The sequence below is a fragment of the Staurois parvus genome, unplaced genomic scaffold (assembly GCF_062004578.1).
Source record: "Staurois parvus isolate SC_StPar_1 unplaced genomic scaffold, SC_StPar_1.0 ptg000499l, whole genome shotgun sequence".
Taxonomy (NCBI): Eukaryota; Metazoa; Chordata; class Amphibia; order Anura; family Ranidae; genus Staurois; species Staurois parvus.
In genome coordinates this window covers 3547222-3572004 of record NW_028318295.1, presented here as the reverse complement: position 1 = coordinate 3572004, position 24783 = coordinate 3547222, and the positions used below count along the sequence as shown (strand labels likewise).

The 24783-nt window shown below is 41.2% G+C and overlaps 1 protein-coding gene and 1 non-coding gene across 2 annotated transcripts in view; one reads left to right on the top strand and one right to left on the bottom strand.

Moving 5' to 3' along the window:
* Positions 1–24783, top strand: part of FTO (FTO alpha-ketoglutarate dependent dioxygenase) — a 604671-nt gene that overhangs the window by 352386 nt on the left and 227502 nt on the right. The window lies entirely within an intron of this gene.
* On the bottom strand, positions 10884–11078 carry LOC149452052 (U2 spliceosomal RNA). Its single transcript, XR_016314945.1, has one exon. It is a non-coding gene; the product is annotated as a U2 spliceosomal RNA (small nuclear RNA).

Here is a 24783-nt window from a genome sequence, read left to right as displayed (position 1 = left end):
CACCGGAAGGCACTGAATCTGGTGCCTGTTGTGCGCTCCTTCTCTCCTGTTGCTCCACTGGCTGCAGCAGGTGAAATCCTGGGCTTCCAGGCTGCCACTTGCTGGGTCCTCATAGCCGAGGACCCAGCAAGCAGCCAAGCTATTTTCCGGCCAGTGCCTGGGGGTTTTTTTTCCATTTTTTTTTACGGCTGGTCCAGCAGGCCGATACACGTCTTTGGCGGGACATATCTAGCCCACGGGCCATAGTTTGAGGACCCCTGCATTAGATGATCCACCTGCTGGAGAATGCATACCAAAAACACTAACAATATCTAAGAAAATGTAATGCAACGCATTATAAAAAAAAAAAAATAAAGCAAAAATTTTTATTTTCCATGTAAATAATTTATTATAATTGGCTATAAACATGTACATATTTTTGTGGAAGACTTAACATCTGGTATTAAGGACAAGGAGGTGCTATCTTCAAACAAGAGCGTTCTTCCAATCACCTTTGAATCCATGTCCTGTAATACATTGCAGTATTCTGGACAGCTAGCTCACACTCTCAAATTTCCTTTTTTTTTTTTCCCTCTCTGCTGTACCCATTTTCACATTTAATACCTAGTCTATTTTATATTGTATGTGATTTTTTTGCACAATCTCCCTTTCTCATCTCCTTTGATCATAATAAATACAAGACAAATCTGTTGAGCTCAGGCCTCAAGGTCCACTAAGTCATGTGAACAGCCAATTGAAAAAAATTGGACACTACCTATTTTACAAAAGAATAGGGTTAACATGCTTTATTGAAAATTTCAGTTCATAATAAAGAAAACCATTACTTTACATACTCTCACCAGCCTCTTCATTAGGTACACCTGTTCAATTGTTTGGTAACACAAATTGCTAATCAGCCAATCACATGGCAGCAGCTCAATGCATTTATGCATTTAGACGAGGTGAAGATGACATGCTGAATGTCAAACCAAGCATCATAATGTGGAAGAAAGGGGACTTAAGTGACTTTGACTGTGGCATGGTTGTTGGTACCAGGCGGGCTGGTCTGAGTATTTAAAAAAACTCTGATATACTGGGATTTTCATGCACAACGACCTCTAGGATTCACAGAGAATAGCTTGAAAAAAGAGAAAATATTCAGTAACTAGCAGTTGTTTGGATGAAAATGCCTTGTTGATGTCAGAGATCAGAGAATGGGCAGACTGGTTCGAAATGATTGAAAGGCAACAGTAAATCAAATAACCACTTGTTACAACCAAGGTATGCAGAATACCATCTCTGAATGCACATGTCAAACCTTGAAGCAGATGGGCTACAGCAGCAGAAGACCACACTAGGTGACACTTCTGTCAGCTAAGAATAGGAAGCGGAGGCTACATTTCGCACAGGCTCACCAAAATTGGACAATAGAAGATTGGAAAAATGTTGTCTGGTCTGATGAGTTTTGATTTCAACTACAACATTCAGATGGTAGGATCAGAATTTGGCATAATTCACATGAAAGCATGGATCCATCCTGCCTTGTATCAATGGTTCAGGCTGCTGGTGGTGGTGTAATGGTGTGGAAGATATTTTTAGGCACACTTTGGGCCCCTTAGTACCAATTGAGCAGCGTTTAAATGCCATGGTCTACCTGAGTATTGCTGCTGACTATGTCCATCCCTTTATGACTACAGTGTACCCATCTTCTGATGGCTACTTCCAGCAGGACATTGCACCTATCACAAAGCTAAAAACATCAAAAACTGGTTTCTTGAACATGACAATGAGTTCACTGTACTCTAATGGCCTCCACAGTCACCAGATCTCAATCCAATAAAGCACCTTTGGGATGTGGTGAAATGGGAAATTCGCATCGTGGATATGCAGCCAACAAATCTGCAGCAGCTGCGTGATGCCATCATGTCAATATGGACCAAAGTGTCTGAGGAATGTTTCCAAAACCTTGTTGAATTTATGCCACAGAGAATTATGGCAGTTGTGAAGGCAAAAGTGGGTCCAACCCGGTACTAGCAAGGTGTACCTAATAAAGTGGCCAGTGAGTGTATATAGTCAATAAAATCAGACATGTTTGTGGAGCAAGATCAGAGCACCGTTAATGCTGATGTACAGTATATGAAACCTTATGCTCATGTCACTGTGTACCTTCACTGTTGATATGTTTTTTAGAGTAGTATTTTCTCTTAAAACTACAGAAGTAAAGAATATATATATATATATATATATATATATATATATATATATATATATACATACACAGTAATACTATATTGTTAAATACTATATTGGTAAATGTATTGGGACCCCTGCCTTTACATGGACATGAACTTTAATTGCAGTCTTAGTCCTTAGGGTTCAATATTGAGTTGGCCCGCCCTTTGCAGCTATAACAACTTCTACTCTTCTGGGAAGGCTGTCCACAAGGTTTATGAGTGTGTCTATGGGAATGTTTGACCATTCTTTCAGAAGTGCATTTTCTGAGGTCAGGCACTGGTGTCAGACCAGAAAGCGTGGCTTGCAATCTCTGCTCTAATTCATCCCAAAGGGATGTCAGGCTTAGATCAGGATTCTGTGCAGGCCAGTCAAGTTCCTCCACCCCAAACATGCTCATCCATATCTTTATGGACCATGTTTTGTGCACTGATGCACAGTCATGTTGGAACAGGAAGGGGCCATCCCCAAACTGTTCCCACAAAATTGGGAGTATGAAATTGTCCAAAAATGTCTTGGTGACATGCTGATGCCTTAAGAGTTCCCTTCACTAGAACTAAAGGGTCAAGCCCAACCCCTGAAAATAACCCCACACCATAATCCCCTCTCCACGAAACTGTACATTTGGCACAATGCAGTCAGGCTAGTACCGTTCTCTTGACAACCGCCAAACCTAGACACTTCCATCGGATTGCCAGATAGAGAAGTGTGATTTGTCACTCCAGAGAACACATCTCCATTGCTCCAGTAGTGGTGTGCCTTACACCACTGCATTCAACACTTTGCATTGCACTTGGTGATGAAAGGCTTGGATGCAGCTGCTTGGCAATGGAAACCCATTCCATGCAGGCTCTCTACACACTGTTGTTGTGATAATCTGAAGGCCACAGAAAGTTTGGAGGTCTTTGGCTATTGACTCTGCAGACAGTTAGCGACTTCTGCTCACTGTATGCTTCAGCATGTCTGACCCCGCTCATTTTACATGGCTGAGTTGCTGGAAAAGAAGAATAATTAAATAATGAATTATATAATGCACAATAACATATATTAAATATGTTAGATAACTCAGTCCTTTATAATAAAGTGATTAAGTGCAGGTGTTCCAACAGTCCATAATCAAGAAAACCGTGACTCTTGTGGTGTTGTGAATGTACAAATAATGCACTAACCAGATAGCGCATAAATTGCGCATGGAGCAATTAAGACCTGCTCCTGGTGCTCTGGACTTATGATACCAGGCAGTTGTCATCAGCAAGTCGACCACTAGATGTCACCAGTCTAGAAGTCTTCTTAAGCATTCCACCTGGATCATCATCAGCAGAGGAAAGGGGGAGCCATATATCTTCCCTCTGAGGAAGTGTTTTGACACGAAACGCGTCAGGGAGGTGCCCCTGACCTGTGTGCATATACCGCAAGGCCATCCTGATTGGTTGACTTATCAGATCCGGATGTAAGTTTATCTTTCTATTTATGCTGGAATTTTGACCATTAAAAACCTACTTCACTATCAGAGGCTTTCTTGGGGCTCATTATTTGTATGTGAGCCCAATTTTGAAGGTTCCTGAGGTTTTGGAAGATATATGGCTCCCCCTTTCCTCTGCTGATGATGATCCGGGTGGAATGCTTAAGAAGACTTCTAGACTGGTGACATCTAGTGGTCGACTTGCTGATGACATCTGCCTGGTATCATAAGTCCAGAGCACCAGGAGCAGGTCTTAATTGCTCCATGCGCAATTTATGCGCTATCTGGTTAGTGCATTATTTGTACATTCACAACACCACAAGAGTCACGGTTTTCTTGATTATGGACTGTTGGAACACCTGCACTCAATCACTTTATTATAAAGGACTGAGTTATCTAACATATTTAATATATGTTATTGTGCATTATATAATTCATTATTTAATTATTCTTCTTTTCCATCACTTTATTATACATATAGAAGCGCTGCATACTCATTTTATATTTCCATACTGGGTTGAAAGGTTGCCTTTATGCTAGCGGCTTTATACTTGATTATTGTTCCCAGCGCTCAATTACTACTCTTTTATGGCTGAGTTGCTGTTGTTCCCAGTTGCTGCCAGTTTGTTATAATACCTCTAAGAGTTGACTGTGGAATATTTAGTAACAAAGAAATTTAATGGATGGACTTATTGCACAGGTGGCAACCTATCACGGTACAACGTTTGAATTTATTGAGCTCCTGCAAGCAACCCATTCTTTCACAAATGTTCGTAGAAGCAGTCTGCATGCCTAGGTGCTTGATTTTATACACCTGTGGCCATGGAGGTGATTGGAACACCTGAATCCAATGATTTGGAGGGTTGTTCCAACTTGGCAATACAATGTGTGTGTGTGTGTGTGTGTATATATATATATATATATATATATATATATATATATATATACACTTACCGACCACTTTAAAATATCCCCCACACCATTACACCACCACCACCAGCCAGAATCGTAGATACAAGGCAGGATGGATCCATGCTTTTATGTTGTTTACGCCAAATTCTGACCCTACCATCTGAATGTCGCAGCAAACAGTCTGCCCGTTCTCCTCTGACATCAAGAAGTTATTTTCATCCACATAACTGCCACTCACTGGATAATTTCTCTTTTTCAGACCATCCTGTAAACCCTAGAGATGGTTGTGCGTGAAAATTCCAGTAGATCAGCAGTTTTTGAAAATACTAAGACCAGCCCATCCAGGACCAACAACTATGCCACATTCAAAGTCAATTAAATCCCCTTTTGTCTCCATTCTGATGCTTGGTTTGAACTTCAGCAATTCATCTGCACAACATCTAAATGAATTGAGTTGCTGCCATGTGATTGGCTGATTAGAAATGTGTGTTACCAAGCAATTGAAAGCAGGTGTACCTAATAAAGTGTCCAGTGAGTGTGTTTGTGTATATATATATATATATATATATATATATATATATATATTTCTTTTTTTTTTTTTAATTGATTTTCTTTTATTACAAAAACATGTTACAGTAGACCTGCCTAGAAAAATGTAGCAACTGCCAATGTTAATCTCATTTTGAAGTTGTTAGCAGCCAAGCTGCTATACTAGTCTTCTGGATCCATAGTTTGAGTCACCAACCTAGAACAGGTACTGTAGATAGGTCAATACAAATAAAATAAAAAGTCAGATGCTCTTATCTGCATAACTGTTAGGGTTCAGTATTGAAGTAAAGAAGCTTTTCTTTCTGACCCCACAATACAGTTGAATTAACTCTCTCACCAATTCTGTCCTCTATGGTAGAGCATTCCAACAGTAAATACTATCATCTCTATCCCTCAGTCCAGCCTCTCCCTTCTTCTATCTGACATTCTCTTTGTTTTCACACATTTTTTCCCAAGCTTTCCTTTCATCACCCACATCTGTCTCCGGCTTTGGTGTTCCACTCATTTCTGATTTTTCTTTTTCTTCTCAGTTCTTCACAGTTTCTGATTGTCAATCCAACTTTTTCATACTTTTTCACTACTAGTACCAGTCATCTCCTCTTTATTTTAAATACAAATTTGGCTTGGCTAATGCAGTTTAACCACCTATGTATTAACTTTTGGTTTTGTTTATGTAAACCTTCATTTCATTAAAAGTAGTAATGAAAGGGACTTTCTTCTCACTATTGGGTGGAATTTTGAGCAATTTTTATCCTATATCTATACTTTCCTCTGTAATACATTTAAATTTCTAGCATGTTTTTTTTCTGAAATGATTACTATCTGTCTTTTAAATTTAGTAATGTTTGATTTTTTTTTTGTTTTCATTATATTTTTTTTTCTTCCAAAGTGTTTGTTTTCCTTGATAGTGCAAAATACTGTATATACTGAATTTAATTTTTGTCCCAGGGGGCTACTGTGAGACAAATGACAGAAACAAAGGGAAATAGACTTAAAAAAACCTGTAGGTCAACCAAAATTGCAGTCTCTGTAATTCTATTCAGGCGTGAAAGACAAAAGCTTGAATGCGCAGCAATCAAATTAAAAAATGTAAATAGAAAGTATCCTCTGTCTTATTGAAGAAGACTGTATGTCAGGCCTTCTAGACCAGTATTTTTGACACAAAGCCCCCAGTTTTGTTTTGTATTGTTTTTTTTTTTCTTTTTTAGTCACTCCATATTATCCATTGCAGAGGAGTTAACTTTTTTCATATAAAGCAGTAACATTATTATAGAATTACCATATGCTTGGCAGTCTCTGTAGTAAATGTAGGTATATTTATGTGCATGTGTTGGTGTATTTATTCTTGCAACCATAGCTATATATTGATTTAATGCCCAACTCAAGGCTCAGCCCCTTCCTTTGGAGAACCCCCTCCCCCAGTATGTTTCACCTATTTTTGTATGCTTGCAATTCTCAGAAGTCATCAGGCTGGGTCTTCTTTTTCCTTTGCCCAATGATTGATCTTATGATGATGCAGAGAGCAGTGCTGACATGATTACATAAGCACTACTTTTTACATCAATACACTTTGAATGAAGCAGCTATGCAGCTTATGACAGCAACTTTTTGAAGGCTTGAAAGTTCGGCTGAGAGTTTAAATAAGCACATAGGCAACTATGCCAAATATTACCAGATGTATGCCTTAAATATAGCATAAACTGTGCATTCTCTAGTAGGCAAAATATAAAAATAAACATTGCAGAAACGCAATTGAGCTTTCTTTTGGGAAACAGTTTAGTTATGCTTTAATGAAAGTCCACCAAAAGAAAAGCATGGCACCATTGTTAATGCAACCTCAAAAGAATATTGCATGATTGATGAGATGCAATAATGAGTGAGCCAAAGGTGCCATTGCCAGAGAGACAAATATATATTTAAATCTGTTTCCTCCTTAACCATAAATCTGAGTTTGGCATCATCCACCTTCTTCTAAAGTGGAGTTTACACAAAAAGGTTAACAAAAAAATCACAGTGAAATTTTGTGGGAATAACATCAGGGATTAAAACATGTGCAGACATTTAATAGAAGTGTCCCAGAGAAGTCTAAGAAACACTGTAAACTGTGAAACTTGTTATTAATCCACCAGCCAAATGTCTAAGATCCAAATTCAGGAGGGAAATCCAAGCTGAAGAAAATTTTCAAAGTGGCAATGGAGTTTACTCTAATTTGTACATTCTCCATAAAGATAAGGCATAAAATGTCTGCAGGGACATGAGTATAATTTAATAGAGCACCACTGATCTAACATATTTACCGGGGAAGTAGAAGGAAAGATAAGGAAGGACCAATTGAATACTAAATTTGACGTTTTGTTGTTCTTTTTTTGTTTTGTTTTTTTTTTTAGTAAAGAGGGGAAAGGCTAGAACCCTTGACTTTATGTTTTATAGCTGTCAATGTATTAATGTCCCAAGTGGCAGCATTTCACTCATTTCTTGTTCTCGTTCCTTCATTTCTAATACTAATAACACATCTCTCTGATGGAGTTCACAGTAATGAAAGCTTGATAGAAACTCTTACCTCCATCCGCTTGAAAAAGTAGACTGAAGGTTTTATTGGAGTAGGATCTAATTAAATCCTAATTCATGTAAATGTTATTTGTAAGTAAAACCTCACATCCCTTTTATTAATTTAGTTGCTTGTCTGTGCACCCTCCAAAAATCACTTATGCTCTTCTTCTTACAATATAAAGCACCCAAAACCTGACTCCATATGACAAGTCAGCAGCAAAAGGCCCCCACTCCACTTCCAGGGCGCATAGTAGCCATTTTTTTTAGAGTGCTGCTAATGCACACCTTTCCTCCTCTTCCTCCTTAAGGGTTCATATCTGCCATTTGTTTTGGACTTATAATGCAGTCTTTTCTACCTGCTGGCAGTAGGGAGGAGGAGAAGTGTAGCAAAAATTAATAAATGTTGCCCAATCTTTGACAAGCAGCATTAAATGGAGGAGGGAAATTCTCAAGGGGAAGGGCAGGCAGTAACCAGGTAGTTAAAAACAATCCTATGGCAAGATGTTGCTCACCCTTCCACATGCTTTTTTCAAGTCTATTCATGTCAAGTAGATAGTCCATAGCAGTTTTTTACCAGTGTAGTAAAAAATGTGCAGGAGGTAATGAAATGGCTGGCAAAGCATTTCCTTTGTTATTCCTCCAAGGAGCAGAGCTACCACTTGCCTACAAGTGCTGCTAATGCTCACTTTTACTAGTCATCTTCCTTGAGGGTGCATAGCAGTCCTTTTTGTTATTTGACATTGTAACCCTTCCCATATTATTATTATTATTATACAGTATTTATAAAGCGCCAATAGTTCGCTCAGCGCTGTACATTACAAAGGGGGACAGAACATGTGACAGAACAATACCAATACAATGTGATACACGAGGGGTTCGAGGGCCCTGCTCTTTCGAGCTTACAATCTAGGAGGGAGGGGATGGCGGCACAGGAGGAGATAGCTGTGGGGGATGGAGTGGTAGTAAGAGTGGAGGAGGTTGGCAAGTTAGCAGGGGGTGGGGTAGGCTTCCCTGAAGAGATGGGTTTTCAGGGTGCGCCTAAAGGAGAGGAGAGTAGGTGATAATCTGATGGGTTGGGGCAGGGAGTTCCAGAGGATGGGTGACACCCTGGAGAAGTCCTGGAGGCGGGCATGGGAGGAGGAGACCAGGGAACTAGAGAGAAGGAGGTCTTGTGAGGAGCGGAGTGTGCGTGCTGGGCGGTACTTGGATATTAGGTCAGTGATGTAGTTCGGGGCAGTATGGTGGACAGCTTTGTACGTCAGCGTTAGGATTTTGAATTTGATCCGTTGCGCAATCGGAAGCCAGTGGAGGGATTGGCAGAGGGGGGTGGCGGAGACAGAGCGGTTGGAAAGGTGAATGAGTCTGGCAGCCGTATTCAGGATCGACTGAAGCGGGGATAGCCAGCGGCGAGGCAGGCCAGTGAGGAGGGAGTTGCAGTAGTCGAGTCGTGATATGATGAGAGAGTGGATGAGCTGTTTAGTGGTTTCTGGGGTTAGGAACGTGCGGATTTTGGCGATGTTGCGGAGGTGGAGTCTGCACGAGTTTGTTAAAGATTGGACTTGGGGCTGGAAGGATAGGTTGGAGTCCAGAGTGACACCCAGTACTCTGGCCTGCAGGGCGGGTTTGATGGTAGCGTTGTTGGATGTGACGGAGAAATCAATGGGGGGTGGTGTCCGGGCTGGGGGGAAGACAAGAAACTCGGTTTTGGAGAGGTTCAATTTAAGGAAGTGGAGCGACATCCAGTCTGATATGTCGCTCAGTAGGTGTGTGATTCGGGCTGAGACCAAGGGGGTGAGGTGGGGGGTTGAGAGATAGATTTGTGTGTCGTCGGCATAGAGGTGGTAGTTGAAGCCGTGAGAGTGTATGAGTTGGCCAAGGGAGGAGGTATAGATGGAGAAGAGAAGGGGTCCAAGGACAGAGCCTTGAGGGACCCCAACAGAGAGGGGGAGTGAGGGGGTGGTGGTAGCATTATAGGTAATGCTGAAGGAGCATTGTGACAGGTAGGATGAGAGCCAGGAGAGAGCAGAATCTCCGAGGCCGAGGGAGTGTAGTTTTTTGAGGAGGAGGGGGTGGTCGACTGTGTCGAAGGCCGCAGAGAGGTCAAGGAGTAGGAGCACTGAATAGTGGCCATTAGCTTTGGCGGTTAGCAGGTCGTTGGAGAGTTTGAGTAAGGCAGTTTCGGTGGAGTGTAGGGGACGGAAGCCGGACTGTAGAGGATCGAGGAGGTTGTTGTCGTTGAGGTGAGAGCATAGGCGGGTGTAGACTAGGCGCTCGAGGAGTTTAGATATAATCCAGCAGAAACTCCTTGGCCCTTTTCATCTCCCTTGTTGCACAAATCACATCCATAAACATCATCTGTATACTAGTTTTTGTCAAACAGCTTGTTTATGTGAATTTGTGGCTTATGTTACACCAGTGTCAGGTACTCAGCCATCATCACTTTTCCAAAAGGCTATTTCTGCTCTCCACCAGCTTGTGGAATGCCATGAGGCAGAAGGCAGAGGAGAAATTTGAGGAGGAGGAGGGTTGTGGTGCTGGCTCTAAAATAGAGAGTTGAGGTGGAAAGGAGGAAGGTTGGGTGCTGACAGTAAGAATGAAGAGTGGGGTGGAGGCAGTGAGGAGGACAATGAAAATGATGGGAGGAGTCAAAGGCAGTGGTTTTATCCCTTCCTGATACAAGAGAGATATCTGGGGGGGATCTACTATCACCCTCCCAGATGGTGCCCAAAATGTTCCACTTCTTAGTAGATGGTGCAAAAAAAAACCTCTTTGCTGCATTTCCTGTAGGCCATAGGGGAAAACCTGTGGAATGTTGGGGTGCTGGTGGGGAGAAGGAGGAGAATATTTGGGGGAAGCTTCACAGAAGATGTTTCATCTCCTCCATGATATTCTGCTATATTTCCTGATGGTAATTGAATCGCCAGCACTGTACCATAGCTGTGGAGGGAAAACCTATGGCCATAAACTTCCCACCCTTCTACAACTTGGTTTTTGACACTTGTTGCTGAAACAGGCAAAGCTGCCTATTGTTTCTAGCTCCTCCCCAGATACTTGTGTGGTCCTGTGGTTTGCACCAAAGCACCACGTATTGTATATATCCTCCATAGAGCCAAATCTTCCATTAAATCCCATTTTTAAAAAGACAAGATGAGACAGGCCTCTCAGTGAAAGGTGAAAGTTCTGAATGTGGAAGTAGGAGGGTTTGTTTATTTGTTTTTGTTTTTGTTACTGCAATACCAAGTTGATGTGTAGCATAGATAGAGCAAGCTCTTCTTCCATCTCCCTGTTCTATAAATCGATTTAATATATGGTCCCTAGATAGAGGATTTATCAGATATTAAACTGATAAGAACAGATACTACACTTGATCTTATCCAAAAGGCCCAGAGGCAATAGGTTTTTTTTTCCTTTTTTTATCGTTTTTATGTCCTCTTAAACAGTATTTTGTATTCACAGGTTTAGTTCTTTTTATTTATTTATTTTCCTTGTAAGGCCATCCCTGTCATGCTGAAGCAAACAGTCAGGGACAGCAATGCAAACTAGGTTCTGAAACCCATCCTGTCCCTATGCAAAAATGAAAAAAAAATGGGTTCCTTGAAAGATAAGTCCACCAGCGCAGACACTGGCCTCACAAAAGTGATGGCTGGAAGGAGTTCTCATGGCATTATCTGTATATGAGTTTCCTAATATAAAATAGCTCAATTGGACCTCAACTGCATCCCTGGGCTGTTCTGGTAATGTGGAGGGTATTGCTACCCTAATGGAAGAGGGGGGCACTGAGGTCTTATAGGAGCTGGAAGTCTAATCCAAGTAACCCAATGAAAGAGAACAGGAGTATTAAGTGTAGAGTTTGAAAAGAATATTGTATGGTGGAACAATAAAAATCCAAATTTTGATGATTTAATGGCAGCCAGTCAAATAGACAATTTAGGACTGAAGGTCAGTTAAAGTGGAAACTGCTGGAAGGGAGCAAAATGGAGTCAGATGAATGCAATGAAACTGTCCATACTCCATTGCCTTGCATCAAAACAAAAAAAAATCTGTTTCTTAAATGACGGAGATTATGTAATTGGCTAAATAATAATATAAAGGAATAACACACTTCAGAGAGAACCAGATCAGTAAGAAAAAAATTATAGTGGACCCTCTGTGGTGTCTGAACATGAGAGAGGTTTCTAAGTCATTAAATGACCAGGGTGCAGAGTCTAAGCACACACATCAGATCTTCAATAGAGCACCCCAGAAACGAATGGTGGGCTTTACTGGTGGCTGTACCAGGATGTAGCCCTCAGACAGACTTCTGCAGATAGCAGCTGACCAGGAACAATACCAGATTTTCGGAAAAAAATGCATATTGTGGTATCTGAAGGTTGGAAAGGGTGTTAAATGGCTGGGGTGCAGAGTCTAAGCACACATACCAGATCTATAAGCACACCACAAGAAGCATTGGTGTTAATTGTTGGGTATACCAGGTTACAGCTCTTGGACGGACCTGTGAAGATGGCAGTTGACCAGAAATTGAACCAGAATGTAGAACATAGTCAACAGACAACTAAAAAACAGGGACAAGCAAAAAAAGGTCAGGGCAGATGGTGAACAAGCATACTCAAATACAAGTTAAATTTCATAAAGAGAGAAATGGGAAGGAAGAAAGTGACATGGACTTTAGTCTGAAGCTAAGAAATTAACCTATTTCTTAGGCAATAAGTGTTGGTTTGAGTCTAATTGACTGACTGGTTGGGGACTCTTGTAAGTGCTATATAAATCAGCAAATGAATTCCAGTGATGCCTATACCCCCCCCCCCCCAGTGCTGGAACAAAGCATGTTGTAGTTGAGAAAGAGAGACTATATGCTTGTAAACCCACAATTAGTAGATCTGTATTGCAGCTACCCTGTGAGACTGATTAGATCTTATTTAAAGGAGTATAAACCAAAAGGTCTTTTAAATAAGATAGAAAGGGCAGAAACCTGAGGTTTGATAGTGCTGAGGGACCGGCGCTGATCCAGTTCCAGACATTTTTACACCCGTCTCTATTTTTAAATGAAACTGAAGTTCTTAAAAGCAATCATATCTCTTAAATTAAAGTAAGAACAGCCTTTTTCAGCTGCACAGACTTATGAAATGATATTGCTATGAAATGATCATACTATGACTCTGCATCTGTAACAAAGATACTCCAATCAAACCAAATGTAAGCAAAAGGTCCTCTGTCTAGCTTACACTTTGTTGTGGCTATCTCTTCGAAGCCAAGCAGATCAAAGGTCATGAATATTTTCTGCTTGCCAGAGCAAATATTTCTTCCTTGCATGGCAGAAGATAAAGTTTGAGAATGCACCTGATGACTTTGCTTAACTCCTATCCAGCCTCTTGGCGAGTGGTCCTTAATGTACCCAATGAAAACTAGAACTGTTCTGAGAACATACACCATGTGAGCTCCTGCAACAGTTACCAGCAGTCAACAGAAAGCTCCCAATCTCTACTTGAGATCAGGAGCTTTCCGATTATGTGACCACTGTGACCGCCAATCACGGCGGTCACATGGTCTCAAACCCTATTCTGCCTCCTGGCATCTAAAACCTCTAAAGAACTGGGAGGTTCCAGCGCCAAGGGGTCAAACAATCCAATGCTTGTCACTTTATTGTTGTGGAAAAGGAAAGGAAAAATATATTATCCATTTATGCATCTAACTGTGTAAGGCCTAAGTATGCTTAATCAGCTACTGAATAACGTATGTTTTTTAAATATATTTTTAGTTATATTTTTCCAACCTTTTTTTGAGTCATACTCACTTTTTCCATTTACCTAGTAATAATGCCATAATGTGTTTAAAAATTAAAAAAAAAAAATTAAGGTACTACAGAGGACATTGCACTTCAAAATTGGCCAGAAAAGGTTTTCAGGAATAACAGGCCTAACTGGTGTATGCCTAACTTGGTTGGTGGGTTGCAAACCTCAGCAGCTCTAAGTCCTTATGCTTTCCCTGTCACTGCTAAGTCCATTGTCAGTAGTTCTTTTGGGAACCTTGCTATTTTATGGTGAGGAACTGGCACATAACAAAACCACCTGATCTAAGCTCATCATTGTTGGTTACTACAGCACTGAAAAGCTCCATTAGCTTGCTCTGTGAACTGTGAACAGGTTGGGTTCACCTCGAACCTAACCTTGACCCAAACCTGAATTACATCCTTATTGAACTGAAAATGAGAAAAACTATGAATTTTAGAAAACAGTTTAAAGGATAAGTTCACCTTTTAGACAAAAATAATAAATGCATTTTTTTGCAGGTAAAAAAATGTGCATTTATTATTTTTTTCCAAAGAAGCCTGGAAAGCATTGCACGAGCGATCACTGATGCCATGCAGCTCTCCTGCAGACTTGTCAGAATGTCTGCTTGCCGTACAGGATGTACAAGCAAGCAGATATTCTGACAGGAAGCTTCAATGAACTACCTCAACTCTCCACAGCGCCATGGTAGTTCATTGAAAACTACAATCCCACAACCACTAAGGATGTCGGGGCTTGCAGTCCGTTCATTCACGGAAGTCCATGAATGAAAGACGTGGCTGTGTGGGCAGAGCCTCGCATGACTGCGCTGTTTTCAAATCTGACAGATAGTATGGAGAAACTTCTACCCATATTATCTGTCAGAGGGAGGGGAGGGGGGCGGCGGATGCGGTTGCAGCTATGGGAGCATGTTACATGTCCCATCCTAAAAACAGGTGGAACATGTAACATGTTCCCAAAAATGAACTTATCCTTTAAGTAACTCAAGGAAAGTACTCAACACTGTTGTGTGGGCAGGTATACTATTAATAATAAATCTAAAATAAATAAATATTGTTCCAATTACACTTTCTAAGCCAATAAAATGTTTATAAATAAAAGAAACTCAATATGGCTGAACATAAAAGTTTTTGGTATGATAAGGTACTGTAGATGCATTATAGAACCCTAAAAAAATTGCAAACAAAAAAAGACTTTTTTTTGTTTTCTAACTATATTTTCTAACTAAGAACCTATTTTGTTTTTTCTGTGCTTTCTGTCATGGGGAGCTGGCCAAAGATCATGTCATTAAGACTGCTTACTCACCAGAGTTAATTTAATAAAGCCGCTAATATGTATTTTGAGTGATTTTGATTTATGTTTTCATGTTTTACCTGTTTTGATAGGGCAGACAAAATGATTCCAATTGTAGACTGGCAGGGATATAAAGTACATGTGCAGAAATGAGGTTGATATAGCAGTACAGATGTTCATGCTTGAAAAAGAATATGGTCATGCATTGCTCTATCTTCACATTTATTTTCTTGCTTCTGTGTTTCTATACAGTAGCAGAATATGTCTGCTGACTAAGTTAAAACCTTAACAAGCTTTTTGACCTTTGGGTCATCGGCTCTTCTCACACACCCCCTTCCTCTCCTCCCACCAGCACTGTTCTCAGCATCCCATGCTACTCAGTTACAATTGAATACACAAAAGAATTTGATCTTTCATCAGACTGGCCACATTCCCCTTCTTTGACCTAATAATGTGTTGTAACTGGATATATTACTTCTACACAGCAACAGCAGTGCAAAAGAGAAACTGAGCTGATTATTAACCCATTAACCCTTTTTGTTCTGAAAGAACTAGTCCATTTCATTCAGATACTCAGAAGAACCTTATGTTCTCATACAATTTGACCATATTTTTTTTATGTATTTTGCGGTAACTGAACAGTACATGGGCACATTATTATTTTTATTTTTTTAAAACAAATTGAATATAAGACCTACCGGTCATGCTAATATTTACTGGTTCATACCTTTTAATGACTTTCTCCAACTTAACTTTTTTTTTATTTTAACTGTTGTGCAATACTCTTGTGTCATGAAAGTGCTATTCCCTTTTGTGGCGGTAGGTAAAGATCCTAAATTAAAACAGTTGTCAAAGCAACCAATTTTACTTAATTGTTGCAAATAAGGGTGAATGGGCCCTTACTTGCAATAATTAAGTTAAATTGGTGGCTGTCCACAGGCTTATGTTTACCCAGCATCCTCCAAAAGACTGCTTTTTTTTTTGCATGTTCTTGTTCATTTTACCAGGGGTGTAACTAATATGCTCATCTTAACTTACTCAGGTTTGATGGGCAGGCAGATGCCGCAACCTATGGTTGATGATAGGCAGGGAAAGAATTCCTACTGTCAGGTGCTGTACACAGTGTCAATGCAAAAACAATATACATTTTAACCTTCTGTTGGGCATACATCTGGTAGATTTTCTTTGAATATTTGTTGATGAGTAGTTCCTGTCTGATGATTTCCTGAATGCCATGTAACTTTCTCTGATGGGAACCAACAGGTTAAGTAGACTAAGCCGTTATCTTCTTGGTGCCCAAAGTGTTATGCACACCTTACCCATAGCTCCTTTCAGTGTAGTATAACATGAAGAATTTCTGCTTAATACTAGACACTGTATACAATCATCACAAATGTTGACCAAAAGGGACAGACTCAATTACCACCGACGGGAGGCCAAGGGCTCCCTCAGATCCATCCAAATGGACCAATTGTGTTCCCAGTTGACCTCTTGACATCGAAAGAAAAATGGCTGATTAATTCTCTTCTCCTTGTAACTCCCTCCTGCCTCACCACCCTGATAAACTTGTTTAGATTTCCCAGCTTGCAAAGAATGTTAAGTGAGGCATGTTTCAAAGAAGGGGGAGAAAGAGAAGGGAAATATGATCGGAAAACAATGATGTCCTGGTCCCCCTGCAGACACAAAGCAGAAAGCTGTCATTCAATCTGTAGCAACAGTGTGCAGAATCCAATATAAGATAAATGATTTCTCCCTACACTTCACCTTTCTGCCATAGTGGTTCTCCCACTCACCTGCAGCCAGCCTGACGCCAGTCTAAATGAGCAATCCCGCAATCAAAAGTATCTTCTTTTTTTCCCTCAGTCTCAAATTCAGCTTTCCACTCATTTCTAGTTCATTGCCTGCAGTGCCTAAGATATATTTCTACAGAGCTGCCTAATTAAACTGTCTGTGTCTGCCTGTGCTCGAAAATCAGTAACTGGACCAGCAGACATTCCAGTGTTTGAAACGCTGCATTCACTTACTACCGGTATTAAAGAAATCAGCTATGCTGATCACTTATCTGCTAAGTATTTTTGTACCCATGTGTGCAAAGATCTATGGTAAAGAGTATCAAGCCAAATTGTTTCTTGTCTTTTTAAGACCATATAGGATGCATCATGTTCATTACACTCTAGTTTTGGTAGGGTAAATGCGCATACATTTTCCTATTGTTGAACTACGGGTCACAGCATGCATTACCAGCTGTGATTGGCAGGGCATTCTGAAACCTGTGAGTGCTATCGTTGCTGTACATGATATGCTTACTGGGAAAATTAGGTAATTGTTAGAACTAATCAGGCATTGTATGGGGTTCCAATAGGATTCAAACACAACAGATGTCCATCTGGATACCGCTTAGTTGGGACAGTCAGTGCTGCCATATTATGGCCTCCTTTGAACATATATGCACTTGTTGTATTACCCCTTTTATTGCTCCCCTCCCAATGTACTGGTGTAAAACCTTAAATAGAGAAACCTTTTATCAAATCCTCTAAGCTAGTTTTATTGGCTATGATATACTTTCTACTAGCTTTTTCAAACAATGAAAAGTCTGCATTAAAACATCTGTAGCTGATCCTACATTGACTGTTTGAAACAGAAAAGAAAGAACTAGAACTGGAGTCGTGTGTGAAACGTTTTTGTAGAAAAATAAGAAATATTTCAAATTGTTACATTTAATACATTAGAACAAATAAGAAAAAGTGTCTTGCGGCATAAAAGAAATGTGGCTTGCATATAAGAGTTGTCAGTAAATGTATTTGTCAATTGTTTAATATCTTAGAAAAAATGTTTGAACTGCTAGAGCATGATTAATGACAAGTGATCAATCAGATATCATATTCTGCTGCAATCATAAAGTAACCAAAATCATGAGATCCATGCAGGCTTTGAAGATATGTTGGACATGGCCAGGAGAGGGGATTTTGTGCTTTATGTCCCTGAACTAATCTAGTGGCCCTGCAGAAAACATATATTCCCCCTAAGGAATGATTGTGCCACAATATCAGATTTTACCAGCAGGTGGTGCTACAAGTGAAATCTTCAATTGCTGAGGTTAAACTGAGATATGGGGGGGGGGGTGAACCCATTGGGGGGAGAGGGGTGCTCTGTGCTTACTAGGTATACTTTTTGTGCATTAGAGTTTGCCAAGTTATGCTTTGAATTTAATTTATATAAACCATATGCATTACTATACTGGGGCTTATGAACCTATCAATGATTGGAAGTGTTGATTTCAGCAGGTAAATAGCTAGTTGCCATTATTGTAGTGTCAATTACAAGATTAATTAACTGGTATGGGCAGTAGCTATTTTATGCTAGGTTGTTCCTAGTAAATTAAAATATGATGTGTGTGTGTATATATATATATATATATATATATATATATACATTTTTTCAGTGCATGTAGTACATGCAGCAAGAATCAAGATTTTTTTTTTAATTAATATTATTTTCCAGTCAGAGAGCTTTTGTTGTGCTTTTGTTTTCCATTAATTTTTTATTGAGTTTTTGTATTTTTCATTCTTCATGACAATAGTATAAATAAGCACACAACAGTACAGAAAAAATATATAAAAAGGGTATCAAGGCACGATATGTTCATGAAATTACATTCTTGTACACAATATTTCAACTTATTGCTTAATATGCTAAACTTATATGTTTCTTAACCATCTTCATTAAGTCTCCCACGGTATCTCCTTATGCTGAGTTCCCACCTCCCAGCACCCACCGGCCCTGAAGTCCGATCCCATCGGCTCCGGCCGCCCTGGAGAGGGGGGACTCGTCTATCGACCTGTGGTCCCAATCCCATCTCCATAACGGCAGACAGATCATAAACAGATCAAAGGTATAGATGAAGAAATAGGTAAGGAGGAGTCAAATAAGATAATAGAGAAAGAAAAAGGATAAGAGAGAATCAGTGAGCTATTACTGCGGCTCAAGGGCGCTTTCAGCTAACCCGATTGTAAAGTAGTCAATCTAAGGTTTCCAATTTCTGTCAAAGTTTGATAACTTGTCCTGCAGAATGGCACATAAGCATTCGTTCAACATTATCCAGTACAATTTAGACTTTACTAGGTAAAAGGGGATTACTAGTGATTTCCAACATCTCACTATTGTGATCCTTGTTGCTATGAAAATGAATGTTATGAGGCGTTGAGATGGTCTTGGGGTCCCTTTTGCAGGACAGCCCAATAGAGCCTGTTGCGGTGATTTAATCAAATTTACCCCTGTAAGCTATTCTTACCTCCTTGCTGCAATGCTGTTCCTGATCCCTTTCACATGTGTGTTTGTCTGTGCTCTACTTGACTACTTGTGTACCGACCCCCGGCTTCGTTCTCTGACTGTGCTTGTTTTCTGCCTGTACTGACCTCAGCTAGTCTATCAGATTTCCATTTGTCTCCTCCTATTGTACTCTGCTCCCGCAAGCGGTCTCCTCATCCTTAGCTGGGTGTACCTGGGGGCCGCGACCTGGTCCCAGCTTGCTGCAAGTCCATCCCCACCATTGGGTTCTGGTGAAGAAGCAGGCTGTGGCTTAGACTCCACGCCCTGGGGACCCCCAAGTTGAGTATCTACAAGGGCTCACTACCACAGGAGCTGACAGTTTGCTCAGGCCATGAGCTCCTCAGAGACCCCGCAGCCTCTCCTGGAACAACTCCAGTATTTGACGCAGAGAGTCAATGTCCAGCAGGCCTATCAGGAATGTATTATGCAGTGTCTGCAGGAACTTTCCTCCCAGTTGGATAAGCTGCAGGTTGTGTCCCCTTCCTGCCTCCTTTCTGGTGAAGCACTGACTTGGGCCTCACCACTGTGGGAGCATCAAGAATCAACTATTTTCAGCCTCTCAGCCTTCCTGCAAGCTTTCCATAAAACCTTTGATGTGCCCGGCAGGACTTCATCTGTCACAAGAGCTCTTCTTCGGCTTCGTCAAGGTAGCATGACTGTTGGACAATATGCAGTTCAGTTTTGCACCTTAGCTTCGGAACTGGCATGGAATAATGAGGCCCTTTCTGCAACCTTTTGGCAGGGTCTAGCAGACTATTAAGGATGAACTAGCTGGAAGAACCATACCCACCACCCTGGATTACTTGATTGCTGTTAGCATCCAAATCGATATCCGCTTCCATGAGCAAGATCTGGAAAGGGCTCGTCTACGTCACCCCCAGTGGGTTAATTTGCTCCTGTTTTCCAGAAACCCCTGATCAACTTACCTCTGCAACCGTACCTACATCTGAAGAGCCTATGCAGTTAGGCCGAACATGCCTCACTCCACAAGAGCGATCTCGTCGCCTAAGATTTGGTCTATGCCTTTACTGTGGGGCTGAAGGTCATATAATTAGGTCCTGTTCTGTCCGTCCGGGAAACTTGGGTCTAGGTCACTCTGAGGGAGGTAATCTAGACCAGAACCTGAATTCCGCCACCTTCCCTCAATTTATCATACCTGTCTTCATTCATTGGGCCCTGAACTCGTACCAGGTTTCTGCTTATGTGGGGGCAGCCGGGAACTTCATCAAGCAATCTTTGGCCACTGAATTGGGCATTCCTCTTGTTCCATTGATGACACCCATATCAGTATCTACAGTTGATGTCTCTACCTTGGCCTTTCGGACCTCTACACTTCCAAACCACCTCTATGCATGTTGGCACTCTTCATCGTGAGGAAATCTCCTTCCTGATCCTCCCTAAGTTTTCTAGTCCCATCACTCTTGGACTTCCATGGTTGCAGAAAAACTCACCAAATCTTCACTGGAACTCTGACCAAGTATTGTCTTGGGGGTCAAAATGCAAATGGACTTGTCTCCCTAAGGTGCTCCCACCTTGCATTATACCCTTGGCTGAGGCCACCACCTCTCCGATGCTCCCTCAACATTGCCAGGCCTTCCAAGATGTTTCTTGTAGTAAAGCTGCTCCCCTGCCTACTCCTATTGCGGGCCCCCTTCCGGTGCTGTCCACATCTAGTTCCTTACCCTCTTTGCTGCCCAAGCCATCAGTCCCTTTACATACTGTGCAGGTCAGAGCTCTACTACTTCACTACTTTCTGGATGGGTGGAGGCCCCAACATCTTTGACCTCTGTACTATCTGAGTTCCCAGCTTCGTGTGCCCTGCCTGCTGAGACCCCAAAACTCCCTTCAGCTGCTTTGGACACAGCCGTGGTTTTCACATTAGTAGCTACTGTGCCTTCTGTCCCTTGTCCCACCCCCATACACCCTACTGTGTCCTCTGTACCCTGCCCTGCCCCCATACACCCTAGTGTGTCCTCTGTCCTCTGTACTGCCCCCATACACCCTACAGTGCCCTCTGTCCCCTGTATTACCCCAGGTTCCTGTTCTGCACAGCCTGTCTTGCCCACTGTACAAATCAAAGCCTTCACGCCTACTCCTGTGTCCTCCCTGGCAGCCTCCTCACCAGACCTTTCATCCTGGTTATTGGTGTCTGCTCCAGCCCAGCTTCCTGTCTTATGTTCTCCCATTCTTACCCCTTCTGAGGCAAATGTTTCCAAGAACTTACATCTGTTAGCTTCCAAGTACAAAGTAGCTGCAGATTGTCATTGCCTGGAGAGTCCCATATTATTTTCCCTGGTGATAAGGTTTGGCTCTCTTCCAAGAATATCCATCTACGTGTTCCCTGAAACCATGAAATTTGCTCCTTGTTTTATTGGTTCATTTACCAACCTCCGCCAGGTCAATCCTGTTGCTTTCAAACTTCGCCTCATTTCACATCTGAGAATCCCTAATGTTTTCCATGTTTTTCTTCTGAGACCGTACATCATCAACAGGTTTTCCTGTCCTCATCGTCATCCTTCCCCAATAGTGTATACTTCAGATCGGTATGTAGTCAAGCAGATCTTGGATTGCTGGCCCGCCTCCTTGTTTGCCTGCCTATATAAGACATGCTCAGTCTAGGCCACTTTGCCTGAGCAACTTCCTAGTTGTCTGAGCTCCTGTGTGCTGCTATTGCCTGTATCCTGCTTTGAATACTTGTGTACCGACCCCGGCTTTCGTTTTCTGACTGTGCTTGTTTTCTGCCTGTCCTGACCTCGGCAAATCTATCGAATTTCCGTTTGTCTCCTCTCGTACTCTGCTTCTGCGCGCGGTTTCTCATCCTCAGCTGGGCGTACCTGGGGGCCGTGACCTGGTCCAAGCTTGCTGCAAGTCCATCCCCACCATCAGGGGCTCTGGTGAAGAAGCAGGCTGGGGTTTAGACTCCGCGCCCTGGGGACCCTCAAGTTGAGTATCTACAAAGGCTCACTACCACAGATGCTGACATTGGGGGAGAATTTTTTTGGAAACTATCAAGTATTAAAACAATTATACACCTGGTTCTACTGGCATGTGGATAACCAATTAGAGTAGGCACATTATATGATAAAGACGGGTGTGATAAACATAGTGTTCCTCGCCATTTTTTACATACCCACAGTAAGGATTTTAATTGTTTAGAGGTTATCGAACATATAGAAAAAAAGATCCCTAACAGATAATGAAAGATTTTCTCTTCTTTGTAAAAGGAAGATTTTCTTGATTTTTAAATTTGGTTCCATGGCCCCTAATGCTTTGAATGAGGATTTAGAGATTCAAAGCATTGTTTGATTACAATGTAGCCCATCAAGTTGTTGTATTGGTCAGCCCCTCTCCCTCCCCCCCCCCCTTTTATGTAATTCTTTATATACACATTTTTATCTATATATACATTTGTCAGTACATTCTTCATCTCCTCATTTTTTATTATTCGTTACATGGGTCTACAGTATGTCTCTAATTGGATTTTAAATGTTTGATCATACTGAAGTTTTTGTATATGTTTTACATTCTTTATGAACACAGGTTTAGTTCTTTTAAGTGGGTCACGCACGTGATAGTATTTATGCATATTTTATATACATTTCTTATGTACTTTTTTATGGCCATTTGTTGATCCTTTCTTTGACTAAGGTACACTCCAGAGTGATTACGTGCACATTATTCAGATAATGTGCCTATTCTAGTTGGTTATCCACATGCCAGTAGAACCAGGTGTTTTTATAATTTTTTATAATACTTCATAATTTCCAAAACATTTCCCCCCAAGTGCTAGTGCAGAATTTTAAAATTTCACTTGTTCTGTTGCTGTTTTTTTTAACATTTTTTAATTGTTTTTTGTTGTTATCCTCTATGGTAGGATGGATGAACCTTTCGTTCCGTCTTGTTTTTATCTCCATCCGGCCTCCATGCCTGATTAACCTCCTATAAAAATGGCCGATAGCCATCCGTCCCTAGACTTGAAACACGTTATCTGGGTTACCAGCCCAGCTTGCGTTCCAAGGCAAGATCCTCCTTCCACTTCCGTTTTCTTCGAAATTGTTGTGACATCAGTTCCTAATCCAGCAGTACATTGAGCACTCTCTTCCTTGCAATACTCAAGGAGCGGACTGTTCTTCCACCTTGCACTGACCACTAAACCTCTGGTTTTATTGCATTCCAATAAAAGTACACCTCTGTGTGAGGTTCACATGTCATCCATTTTCACAGCGCTGTCTTGTTCTTTGGATTTCTAGTGTCCACTGGGCTATCCTGGCTGGAACCATGTACCACATTAGTAAGACTTTGTAATTAGCCTCAATTAATGATGTGATCAAAATTGCTTTGGCAGCACTTGTTGTGCTTTTGTATCGTATAAATTAGCATGTGTAAAGTGTACAATAGCATCTCTTATACTGTAAATTTATGAAGGATTATACTGGTTAATTGTGCTTTCGTCAGTGTGATTTCTGGTGTCTTTTGTTGTTATTTGAACAGGTAAGATATCCTGTCAGCAAAAATCATAACCTGCCTAATATGGATTCCTGTTGCCACCTTAGGCAACCGAAAGGAAGTAAACAGGCTTCTCCTACTGACACCAATATAGGGAAATTCCTCCTCCTACTGATGCTGGTTGTCGCATACCTGTAAGCAGAGCTTAAATGATGAAGGTGGCCTTTTGCACACTTCCCGTACATGAGCAGGGGTACAGCTGGTGGTACACTGTGGATATACAGTGGAGATCGAAAGTTTGGGCACCCCAGCTAAAAATTTGTATTAATGTGCATAAAGAGGCCAACGAAAGATGGAAAAATCTCCAAAAGGCATCAAATTACAGATTAGACATTCTTATAATATGTCAACAAAAGTTAGATTTTATTTCCATCATTTACACTTTCAAAATAACAGAAAACAAAAAAATGGCGTCTGCAAAAGTTTGGGCACCCTGCAGAATTTATAGCATGCACTGCCCCCTTTGCAAAGCTGAGACCTGCCAGTGTCATGGATTGTTCTCAATCATCGTCTGGGAAGACCACGTGATGTCAAGCTCAAAGGTTTTAAATGCCCAGACTCATCTGACCTTGCCCCAACAATCAGCACCATGGGTTCTTCTAAGCAGTTGTCTAGAAAACTGAAACTGAAAATAGTTGACGCTCACAAAGCTGGAGAAGGCTATAAGAAGATAGCAAAGCGTTTTCAGATGTCAATATCCTCTGTTCGGAATGTAATTAGGAAATGGCAGTCATCAGGAACAGTGGAAGTTAAAGCAAGATCTGGAAGACCAAGAAAAATATCAGACAGAACAGCTCGCAGGATTGTGAGAAAAACAATTCAAAACCCACGTTTGACTGCACGATCCCTCCAGAAAGATCTGGCAGACACTGGAGTTGTGGTACACTATTCCACTATAAAGAGATACTTGTACAAATATGGTCTTCATGGAAGAGTCATCAGAAGAAAACCTCTTCTACGTCCTCACCACAAAAATCATCGTTTGAACTTTGCAAATGAACATATAGACAAGCCTGATGCATTTTGGAAACAAGTTCTGTGGACCGATGAGGTTAAAATTGAACTTTTTGGCCGGAATGAGCAAAGGTACGTTTGGAGAAGAAGGGTCACAGAATTGAATGAAAAGAACCTCTGTCCAACTGTTAAGCATGGGGTTGGATCAATCATGCTTTGGGGTTGTGTTGC